The sequence below is a fragment of the Ovis aries genome, chromosome 10, assembly GCF_016772045.2.
Source record: "Ovis aries strain OAR_USU_Benz2616 breed Rambouillet chromosome 10, ARS-UI_Ramb_v3.0, whole genome shotgun sequence".
NCBI classification, from domain to species: Eukaryota; Metazoa; Chordata; class Mammalia; order Artiodactyla; family Bovidae; genus Ovis; species Ovis aries.
This window is the reverse complement of record NC_056063.1, coordinates 49,330,764-49,343,119: the sequence shown is the minus strand read 5'-3', so window position 1 is coordinate 49,343,119 and position 12,356 is coordinate 49,330,764. Positions and strand designations below refer to the sequence as shown.

The 12,356-nt window shown below is 38.0% G+C and overlaps 1 protein-coding gene and 1 long non-coding RNA gene across 10 annotated transcripts in view; both read left to right on the top strand.

Moving 5' to 3' along the window:
- Nucleotides 1–12,356, top strand: part of KLF12 (KLF transcription factor 12) — a 521,468-nt gene that overhangs the window by 282,669 nt on the left and 226,443 nt on the right. The window lies entirely within an intron of this gene.
- LOC132657302 (uncharacterized) overlaps nucleotides 1–12,356 on the top strand; it is a 63,054-nt gene that overhangs the window by 27,528 nt on the left and 23,170 nt on the right. Inside the window, exon 2 of the long non-coding RNA XR_009595277.1 lies at nucleotides 701–12,356. This exon is cut by the window's right edge and continues 23,170 nt beyond it. This is a non-coding gene — a long non-coding RNA (uncharacterized LOC132657302). The remainder of the gene's footprint in view (nucleotides 1–700) is intronic.

Sequence of the window (12,356 nt, the reverse complement as noted above, 5' to 3'; positions counted from 1 at the left end):
ATTTTAAAATCTTTAATTCTTACATGCATTCCCAAACATGAACCCCCTCCCACCTCCCCTCCCCATAACATCTTTCTGGGTCATCCCCATGCACCAGCCCCAAGCATGCTGCATCCTGCGTCAGACATAGACTGGCGATTCAATTCACATGATAGTATACATGTTAGAATGGCATTCTCCCAAATCATCCCACCCTCTCCCTCTCCCTCTGAGTCCAAAAGTCCGTTATACACATCTGTGTCTCTTTCCCTGTCTTGCATACAGGGTCGTCATTGCCATCTTCCTAAATTCCATATATATGTGTTAGTATACTGTATTGGTGTTTTTCTTTCTTGCTTACTTCACTCTGTATAATCGGCTCCAGTTTCATCCATCTCATCAGAACTGATTCAAATGAATTCTTTTAACGGCTGAGTAATACTCCATTGTGTATATGTACCACAGCTTTCTTATCCATTCATCTGCTGATGGACATCTAGGTTGTTTCCATGTCCTGGCTATTATAAACAGTGCTGCGATGAACATTGGGGTACATGTGTCTCTTTCAATTCTGGTTTCCTCGGTGTGTATGCCCAGCAGTGGGATTGCTGGGTCATAAGGTAGTTCTATTTGCAATTTTTTAAGGAATCTCCACACTGTTCTCCATAGTGGCTGTACTAGTTTGCATTCCCACCAACAGTGTAGGAGGGTTCCCTAAAAGGTTATGTTTACTTTGAAATAGTCAGAGTCATCGAGTGAATGTACAAAGACGCAGTGTACCTTTCTGTGGTACAAAATTTAGGGAATACAAGTTTTGGTCTAGTGTTTATACTGTTTTCATCTGAATATTTTTCTCATTTCTGTAATTCCTGATACATTTATTCTACATACATTAAAGTAATTAATTCATCAATTAGAACAAGTTTATATATATATATATATATATATATATGTATACACCGTCCACTTTATAGAAATGTATACATTTTTGGACTTCCCAGATGGCTCAGCTGGTAAAGAATCTGCCTGCCAGTGCAGGAGATACAAGAGATGTGGGTTTGATCTGTGGGTCGCGAAGATCCTCTGGAGAAGGGAATGGCAACCCACTCCTGTCTTGCCTGGAGAATTCCATAGACAGAGGAGCCTGGCGGGCTACAGACCTGGGGGTCGCAAAGGAGAGAATACGACTGAGCACACTCGCACACACATGCATCTTTTCTGTGAACTTACAAACCATTCTTGTGTGTTTCTCTATTGCTGACTTTAGGAGTGTGCTTGACTGTTAATCTCCTGTATGAATGAGCAGTACTGAGACATTCTGTTGCATCTTTAAAGATTATCCCCAAATTCCACTAAATTTACATTATTAGAGGGGCCATTGCTGTATCTCATCTTATATTGACCTTATGAACAAAAACTAAAGTAATACAGCATTTCATTTTAATAAGCCAAGAGATTAAAAAAAACTCATTTGTTCATATACTACCATACCTTATCCTCTGTTTCTTATAATTATTTTAAGTTTATTTTTTAAGAGTCACAAGGTTGAATTCATTACTATATAGTTCAGTATTCTCATTATCTGAAAATTTTGTGACTAGAATTCAAATTGGTTTAATACAAGCAACAGAATAATCTGTACCTTTAGCTTATAGTGTTACATTTATGTTTTGATGACAAACTTTTGTCCAGTATTGAGGTATTTGTCTTTTAGAACACATGAGAACTAAAAATGCAGGATTAAATATGTTTTTATCTTTATGAGATCTTCAACCTTTAACTATAGAACAAATATATAAATGCTGAAAGCTATAGAGTTTTAGAGTAGTTGCTGAAGAATTGATGTTTTTGAAGTGTGGTGCTGGAGAAGACTCTTGAGAGTCCCCTGGACTGCAAGGAGATCCAATCAGTCCATCCTGAAGGAGATCAGTCCTGGGTATTCATTGGAAGGACTGATGCTGAGGCTGAAACTCCAATACATTGGCTATCTCATGTGAAGAGTTGACTCATTGGAAAAGACCCTGATGCTGGGAGGGATTGGGGGCAGGAGGAGAAGGGGATGACAGAGGATGAGATGGCTGGATGGCATCACCTACTCGATGCACATGAGTATGGGTGAACTCTGGGAGTTGGTGATGGACAGAGAGGCCTGGCGTGCTGTGATTCATGGGGTCGCAAAGAGTCAGACACAACTGAGCGACTGAACTGAACTGAACACCTCCCCCAATTTTTCTTAAGAGAATATCAAATATATTGTTTGAACTAATGTGGAGTGAACATGGGTGTTTCTTAGAAGCACAGCCTGCTCAGAAGCAAGGCAGGTTGGAGGAAATCTGGTACAAATGACGAATCAAGCCTTGGTGTTTAATACCAGCCCTGTACATTACATTCTGTAACCTCTGTGAGTCCCTGATTATATTTTTATAGCAAGGGCTAATAATTACTATTCTCTTCATATTACTGAGCCATTGGATACATCCAAAAATTATGGCTGGAAATTTTAAATTTAAAAATTGATAAATTTTAAGGAACTGTACCACTATAGGGTGATGATATACAAAATAACCTAAAGGACAATCTTCTTGAAATAGTAGATCAAGGAAAAACTAAACACTTTGTTGATTTCAGCAATTCAAGAAAATGGTGAAGCTTCCTTTAAGTTATTAGATAAGATGGAAAATTGTGGACTGAATGAGAAGAACACAGAGTAGATTCATAGATAGTGAAACATCTATTCAGAGGTTGTTTTTTTTTTTTTAACACAGTAAGTCATGTCTAGGTTATGATGCATGTTCACTTACATGTAGATTGATAGTGAATGGCTGACTGGATATCACAGCTCTTAAAATTTCCTTGACTTTGCACTGGAAATGCTACAAATATCCTATGAGGACAACAGACTTTACTTTGAGAAAATGGCATCACTTTAGATGCAAGTGGTCAGGATGGTGAAGGATTTGAAGTCATCTCACATTAGCATAACTGTGTAACAGATTTAGCCTCCAGAACAGACATAGGAGGAGACTCAATAGATGTTCAGATTTTTGAAACTTTATCATATATATATATATGTAATTAAATGTAGTTTAGAAGACGATATTATTATAGACCAGAAGTTATAGGAAGTCAGGTTTGATGTATATAAGGAAGCAACAGCTTACTAATAACTAGAATTGTTTGAAAGCAAGATCCTCTTTCCGATGAGGGCTCTATGCTCTATTACCAGTACGGTGGAAACAGAATGTAGTTGAATACTTTGCATGGATTTTACTTGGCATTCTTGCCCCGACAGTGTTGGAGGTGAACTTTTAAATTCATCAGCCAAAGATTTTGTAAATCCATCAAAGATCTCATGTGTTGTCTTAGGTCTGCGAACAAGTGTAGGGAGTTGAGATGAAATAATTGGTGTGGGAAAGAGATGCTTGATTTTAGGTAAGTTAATTAATTTTGAGGGGATGATGTCATATTGAAGTGAAATTTCATGAAGAGGACCCATCCTTATGAACGTGAACATTTTTTCTGATGCTTAATTTGAAGAAAAACGTATTATACAACTTGTGGTTTACTGTCTGTTCAGTGTTTAAAATATAAGGATGCCTTTTAGTGCAGTATTTCAAGATGGTCGCTGCTTATATGTATGTATCATAAGGATATCAAGGGACTTCCCAGTTGGCACCCATGGTAAAGAATCTGCCTGCCAGTGCAGCAGACCACCTGCGACAGTCCCTGGAGGAGGAAATGGCAACCCACCCCAGTAATCTTACATAGTACAGTACATGGGGTCACAAAGAGTGAGACACGGCTGAGCACACATGTGTGAACATAATGCTATAATGAAAACGGGACAATGCAGTGTAAGTGTACCTACTGAATTAATTGGGAATTAACTCTCTGAAATTGGAATTTTCTTTTTTATTTTATTTTATTTTATTTTTTAAATTTTGAAATCTTTAATTCTTACATGCATTCCCAAACATGGAATTTTCTTATTAACATAAATTAACAATGAATACAGGAACTAATGCTTGTAGAAATTCTTGAACTTGGGCACAAAAGTCAGAGGTGACTGAAGAACAAGAGTAGTGGTCAACTTCAGGTAAAACATGAGTAATGAGAGTATTCTTTCTTAAAAGGAAAAAAAATTAAGACCTCTACAATAGTATAGAATTTTCTTTGTTTATAATACTGCATGGTGTGTGAGCGCATGCTCCGTTGTGTCCAACTCTTTGTGTTGCCGTGGACTAAACCCCACCCAGCTGCTCTGTCCATGGGATTCCCCAGGCAAAAATACTGGAGTGGGTTGCCATGCCTTCCTCCAGGGGATCTTCCTGTCCCAGGGATGAAACCCACATTGCGTGTGCCTTCTATATTACAGTCAGATTCTTTACCCTGAGCCACCTGGGAAGCCTGTAATAGTGCATTAAGTAGATACATATTTAAACAGGCTTAAAACACTAGTATAGTTGGTCTCATGTAGCCATACAAGCAAAACAGACATGCACGTTAAATTGAATCAACACTTCAGGAATCTGAAAGTTTAAATTAATATCACACCTGTGATGGTTGATGATTTTTAATTTTTTTTGCTAAGTGTAAATTGCTGTCAAAATGAATGGCTTCTGACTTCTAAAGCACAGGCCTTTTGAGTCTGATAATCCTGTCTGCTGAGTTCTGTGTCTTCCGTGCCATGTTTTCCAGTTTGGATTACTGCAAAACATCATCGGGCTGCCAGCATTGTCATTTGGCCCATGCCTGGGTCATGGGCATCACTGCCAAGCCCTCCTCTGTTCCTTCTCCACTGTATTGGCCCTTGCTGTTGAAGTTGTATCTTAGAATGTTGCTGCTACAATAGGAAACATATGTACAAGTGCAGACACTGAAATTGCATGACAGTCCTATAATAAAATGATTGAGAATATAGTTACACTGTTCTTTAAGATCATTGCTGAAATGAAATGACAAAATTTCTTAGGGATAGCTGGGATTACTGTGTCCTTTGGCTTGTTTGGACCTGAATTTCGCAGTGAGCTAGTGGAATCAAAATTAAATAAATTGAGTTTATAATTTAAAAAATATACATGAGAAACTACCTTTCCATCTCTTAGTGAAGTTGATAAATGGTGCATTACTCTGTTCTCAAATGCAAATTGCATTTGCTGTATATTGAATGACCCAAGGAGACAGAGAATTCAGAGATTTAGGGGAAGTGCTGTTGCTTAAGTCAGCCTGTACATCCCAGAAAACAAATGTATTGCAGCACAATTAGGAGGAACTGTAGGGTAGTAGGTTTTTTAGTGACCCATGATAGCTATAATTGACATGTACAACCTTTGAACCTGATTGGCATTTTTTCCCTGAAGTCAGTGGTTGAGATTATTTTGTTTGCTTCAATCTGATCTATTGAATATGCATTTATAGCCATATCTTTGCCTATAACTGCTATCCTGAAATTTACTTTGTAGGTTGTTGATTCCCAGTGTTGTAATTGGCATTAACAAGAATTGATCATGATCCTCCTTGATGTGAACCATTTTCTTACATTCACTTATGTATCTTTAGCTTGACTTTATTATAGCCTGAGCCTAGAGCAGAGGAAAGTTTTGAAGCTTCTAGGGCATTAACTTTCTCACATGCCCTTTTGTTAAAGTTCAGTTGATCTACCTATTTGATGAAAATGGTAACTTTCAAATGTTATATTTGTGGGTAGTGAAACTGTCAGAAAAAAATTACACAGTCCCATTCTTGAATTTGGTTTTAGAATCAAACCCTATTATTCTTCATAGTAATATGAATACTTTAGAAAGATGGCCAGATTTTTATTCCTTTGCTATATTTTTAAATATCCTATCAAATATATCAACCTGTATTATTTTCCTTGTATAGCTGAACTTATAGGTTTATGATGTATTTGTGGGATGCCATAATTAATAAGATTTCAGACATTCTGGTTGATTTTGGTGTTTATTGCCCATCTCCTGAAGTGAAGATCACTTAATCACTATGTCAGTATGTTTTAGCACACACAAATGCCACACACAGCATCTTTATTAAGAAAAATGATGCTGCTTTAAAAATTAAACTATCTACTAGACGTAGGCAAGTGACATGATATCTTTTGTTAGATCACGTTACCTAAATCTTTTTTTAGCATAGATTAAAAAGTATAACGTCTTGATTTGTGGGCTTTCTTGTTAAAAAACTATATATAAAGAAAAATTTTCAGTAGCATACGCAGAGGAAACGATCTGAATAAATCAACTGTATCCTATTCAGGCCAACTAACAAAGACTGTTTAGATGGATCCCTTTGCCATTTTCCAAAAGAAGTAGTATTGAAAAAAAAAAAAGTGAACTGAACCAAACTCAGGGTCATATTACCGGAGAACACTTATTTTTAGGTTTCTCCTTGAGTGAGACTTTCACTAATCTTAGTTGTATCATCATCTCATTGAAATTTAACAGAAGACTGTTGATGTATTGGTCTTTGGTAGTTTGAGAATAAAAGGATAGAAGAAATCTTTAACAGATTTAACAGTGAATCATTACTATGTGCTGGGGAAATTTCTTCATTGTTAATGGTAAAGAACATTTTAGAATGCAGCATGTGGCTATTAATGCTGAATAAAGTGAGACCCAAAGTAATACCATAATGTAGTCTTGCAAAACTCCTGGCTATTGAGTTACTTTCACTTCCTGGCAGTTTAGTGAGCAAGTTTGCAGACTTGGGCAAATCATTTAATCTTCCTGAGCTTTGGTATCCACTTCTGTAATGATGACAAAACACTGCTTCCACCTCTTCCCTTGATAGTGTTTTAGAAATAATTGAGAGAACACATGTTAAAGGGCTTCATCTAATGCCAGTAATTCTTGAATTAAACAAATTACATATGTAAAGTGACCAAGAAATAGAAAACCTACTTCAGAGTAGCTGAGCATTACACCTTTCTGTACCCTTCTCTGCTGTTTCTGACCTCTTAACCCTTCTAACACCCTTCCCTGTACCTTCCCTCCTTACCTGCTCCCTGACAGCCTCCATAAGTGTTTTGTTGCTGTTGTTCAGTTGTATCCAACTCTTTCTGACCCCCTGGACTGCAGCATGCCAGACTTCTCAGTCCATAAGCATTTGGAGATAATAAAACTCTAAGCAATTACATTTTTTGTATATTTACTTTTAAAATATCTTTCATATTTAAGATTTTGTGTTTAAGTGGCCCCCAAAAGAAGCCCATTAAAATATAAGCCCTGTAGATGGCTCAGTTCTGTCTCATTCCTCTGGTCCCAAAGGGTATATACTATGGATATGTGAAAGGAACATGTATGTTTTAGCTCTTAATATGCCTCAGGGAAGTTCACTTGACTCTTTTAAAAACAACTTTTAAAATAGTTTATTAAACAGAATTTCAACCTCTGCACCCTGAATTCATGGTTCCTAAAATGTTTTTCATGTTTGGGTTAACATGATGAAGTTTCTTTCTTCATTTCGTGGCAGCTGCTGCTACCTTTTTTTAGGAAGCCACTGACCCCAGAGGTTAGAACGAGGAAAAGGGGTATGGAGAATTCTTTGCTGAGCTTTATTGCTTTGCTGCAGTCTGAAAGTTTGCAATCGAACCAAGGGAGCAAGAACCCATTAATCAGGGGCTGCTGTCACTGAGAAGATTTGTGTTCTCTGTTTGGGGGAATGTTTTAGAGCTACGGACCACATAATATTTATAACCATCAGGACAGGGTAAATTATCCTATAATTTGGGCTAATATATGCCCCCAAACGACCCCAACGTGCGCATGTGTGCACGCGTACTCCTCTCTCTCTCTCTCTCACACACACACACACATATATGCATTTGCACACACACTGTTAATAGCAGGTTAATGTGAAGGTAATGTTTCATGCTGAAGACAGGGTGACCTGAAGATATTTCTATGGCAACAGAAAGGTCCCTCTAGATATCTGTCTTCTGAAGTTGATGCTGTTTATTAGAGGCTGCCTGTTCCATAGACTGTAATCATCATTAGGTGAAAAAAGGTTGTTAAACGTGGGTGGACTCCTTGGCTAAGGCTTTCTGACTGATTTGTTTAGCACAGCTTTGAAATAAATTTCAAAGGAATGTTAAGAACCTGAGATCATGGTGCTACTCGTCTCTGTAGGTGAAGCCACAGCCAATTATAGAATGTCTGCTGAATGCAGGTTCAAGTTTTTGAAACGACAACATAAATATCAACACAAAAACACTGTTAAAAGTGATGGGTCTGTGTTAAACGATTTTAGTGTGTATGCAGTTACACTGTTTAGAGAAGTCTATTATTTCTTTACTTCAATCAGAATGGCCATTGAATTATCAAGTTGTCATTGGCATTTTCTTCCAGGGCCTACAATATGTGATTCAGAGTTTATCTTCTGTTTTTACAACCAGGACTTAGAACTTCCAAGATTTTTCTTGATTCTTGGCATGCAGTTTAAAGCAGATGGGCCAAGAAAAATCTCACTCTGATTAGGATATGTGTGAAGTGTTTGGTATGCCTGCATTTATAGTCATGAGCAGTATATCTAGTAAGCCAATAGAATGTTTTTACAAAAGGGGAGACGTGTAGAAATTTGGTAATTTTGGCCACACAATTTAATATTTTCACTTTTTTTTTCAAGAATGAGATTTCAGTTGAAGTGTTAGAGAAAGCAATTTCATACCATGTATGATTAGTTTTTTAGAAGTTTAAAGCTATAGTTTTCAATTATAGTTTCAGAATCATGAGTCTGTGTACTTAGTGAGATTTTTCATGAGCTCTAATGTAGTTGCTTAAGACTATAGTATTTGAAAATCATGTAATCATCCCAGTAAGACATAGAACTCTGAAAGAATTCCACTGATTTCATTCTATAATACATTAAATTGAAAAGAATGTGTTAAAAGGTTTAAGCCATGTTCTCATATTTTTTGAACATCTATTTCAATAGTTTCTGTGACTAGCATTTAATAAAACTTGCTGAAGATAGAGGTGGTTGGCAACAGAATGATTCATCTATTGAGTGTTAGGCGTGCGTGCTAAGTCGCTTCAGTCATGTCCGGCTCTTTGCGACCTTGTGGACTATAGCCCACAGTCTCCTCTGTGCATGAGATTCTCCAGGCAAGAATCCTGGAGTGGGTTGCCATTTCCTTCTCCAGTTGAGTATTATGGAATAGCTTAAATAAATTTTGTCATTAACATGTGATCTTTTGAGGTGTCAGTTCCACTCTAGCCAATTATTATCTTAGACGGTTTTACTTTTTTGATGACTGAGATTTCCTATCAGTTTACTGAACAGTCTGAATTTGGTATATATAAACCTGATGTTTTATTTTACAGTTTATTCCCGAATCTGTTGGTTTCCCATTTGTATCCTTTAATTGACATCTCATCTCCAATGTTTTCTATAACTTAGTATAGTCACTACTTTTGGTTATTCAAAGAGAAAAAATTTACAGTCCAGTTTCATACTTCAACCTCATATCCAACTGTAGGTGCTTCTCTTTAGCAAATGACTCAGAGGAGGGAAGTGAATCCTTAAAAAAAAAATTTTTTTTTTTACTTCATCTTATTCCTCACCTTGGACTGTGTCTCAAGAAATGAGGAGGAGGGCAGCGTTGGTTTCTGCATCCTTCCCTCCACCTAACAGGTGGGAATGGGAGGTGAGAAGGGGAGAGAAAGTAGTAATGAGAGACATTCGACAGTTTGGTCTGACTTGGGCTAAACTCTTTACCACTCGTGGTCTCAGTGACACGGAGTTCTCCGTATAGATGGCGTTCACTTTTATTTCACCTTCTCACAGGACCTGCCAAGGCAGGGCAACCATGTGTCCTTTCAGTCCTCCAGTGGTCCATGCCTCCAGCCCCCTCTCTGGGCAGGGTGACTGGTGGCCTCTGGGGCAGCGCCACTGTAACTGTATAGTTCCCTAATACGAGACATCTGATGCTAGCATGATATTTTTCACCCCATCTCACTCAACTGTTGTCATCACACGATGGTTGTTCTCTGCTGCAATTGCCTTGCATGGCTGCAAATTCTCTTGAGGTGTAGCTTCCTTCTGCGAAGTCCGCTAATTCATGGAACTCTTCACATATTATATGCCAATTTCACCCTTCGCTACCTGTTGGTCTCTCTCTCTCTCTTTTTTTTTTTTTTTTGCCATTTTTAGACAGGATAATAAATGTATTTAGAAGGATAATAAATGTATTGCTAAGTACATTTCCAGCCATTTTTTATGATATAAAATTTCCCCTTCTTATAAGAGTTATATTTATGATAAGAGTTGGTTGCTCTCCATCCTGTTTACATTTGGTTGATGTAAGCGCTTAATCCCCTTCCTCCCCCAGCCCCCAAAGCAGGCAGAAAACACCTGACTCCACAGTTCTCTGACTTTCTTCTCTAGTCCCTTTCTTAAGGACTTTGGAAATGGGTCAGACTTGGATGGATGTTAGTCGTGAGTAGCAGAGCTTTTTCAGCTGCTTTTAAAAAGTTCCAGAGGAATGGTCTGGCACTAGATATTTATGACTTTCTTTAAATATTAAGTGATTTCTCTCTCTGTCTTCAGCTTCGTGTTAGTGGACAAATTGAGTACAAGTAAATAGAGCCTATAAGTATCATGGAATCAGGTTTTCTTTGAGAAAGAGAGAAAAAGGGAAGGGAGGAAAATATGTATTGTTGCTGTTTATATCTGAAAATTAACTTGAAGATCACTTTCTAACATAGGTTAATTTACTCTTTGAACATTTTTTAGGAGTTTATTATCCATCAGGCAGATATCATACAAAAGGGGAGAAAGATTTTAAAGAAAGAGACATTCTTTTAAAGAAAGTTTACATGAGGGCTTCCCTGATAGCTCAGTTGGTAAAAAACCCACCTGCAATGTAGGAGACACCAGTTCTATTCCTGGGTCGGGAAGATCCTCTGAAGAAAGGATAGGCTACCCATTCCAGTATTCCGGCCTGGAGAATTCCATGGAATGGGTTACAAAGAGTTGGACAGACACAACTGAGTAACTTTCACTTTCATGAAGGGGGGCTGCTTGACACAAATTTTGGAGGATGCTGCCTTTCCTGGAGGAAGTGGAATCTGAGTACATGATTAAAGGAGATGTGGGAATTAGGCAGGTTACAGGAGCAAGGGAAAAGAGTGTTCTCTGACAGGCATAACTATCAGAATGAAGAGAGAACATGGAACCTTTAAGTCCTGGTCTAGAATATTCAGAACTTACAAGGTAACAAGGCACTGGTTAGAGTGATCTTACCTGATTGAAGAAGGAAATGGCAACCCACTTCAGTATTCTTGCCTGGAAAATCCCATGGACAATGGAGCCTGGTAGACTACAGTCCATGGGGTTGCAAAGAGTCGGACACAACTGAGTGACTTCACTCACTCACTCACCTGATTGTAGGGAAATAAACAGAAACCAGATCATGAGAATAATTTGAAAAGTGTCCTAAGAGAATTGAAGAGCTAGTGAAACATTTTATGAAGGGGCATGGCATCATGAAATTTGCATTTTAGGATAACTACTAATATCCTGGGTTCAACAGATTGATTAAGGCATGAAGAATGCAGGGAGATTAGTTAAAAACTGTTGCAGTGTTCCATGTAGTATATGATGGATGGTAGCCTAGAATAGAGTGGGATAGCTGGTGTAGAGAAAAATAGACAAATGAGAGAGCAGTTTGGCATGTGAAGTTGTCAGCCTTTGAAGATGGATGGGATTTATGGGTTGGAGAAGAGGGAGGAGTCAAGAATGAGGCACCACTGCCTGTCCTAGGATGCCAGGTAATTTGAAATTGGTATGTCCTGGGAGAGAGGACACTGAAAGGGGAAAGACCTGATCCAGATGAAGAAGATGATGGATTGAGTTCTTTACATGAACAGGGTCTGAAGTGCCCTAAGGCCAAAAATGTGGATATGTCAAGTAGGCATTTGAGGTATCAAAAAGTATTTGGCCTGGGAAGGCAGATTGCATTTGGAAAGATAAACTCATTAGCCAGGCTGTTAGCTCATTCCGAATAAGAATAAGCAGATTCCTATTCTGCTTTATTGACATGTTGCAGTACTTAGGTGAACAAACTCAACTTTTTCATTTGTGACAGTGTTTTTTCCCCCATGGAAATGATTTAGTAAATGTTTTCAATCTGTTGTAAATTTTACATGCCCTCCTTCCACCATAATTTTGGGAATTTTAAGGTGCTATTTGCCATGGGAACCAAATTTAGAGCATGAGTGTGGGTGTGCACAATATATCTACCATGACCAACACAGATGTGCTGGACCTGAAAACAACCATTAGTTTTGCAGGCCTGTTGCCTGTTGAGAATATATATGAAACAGGAGAAAAACCTTTGCCCAGGAAAATAACTTTTTGTA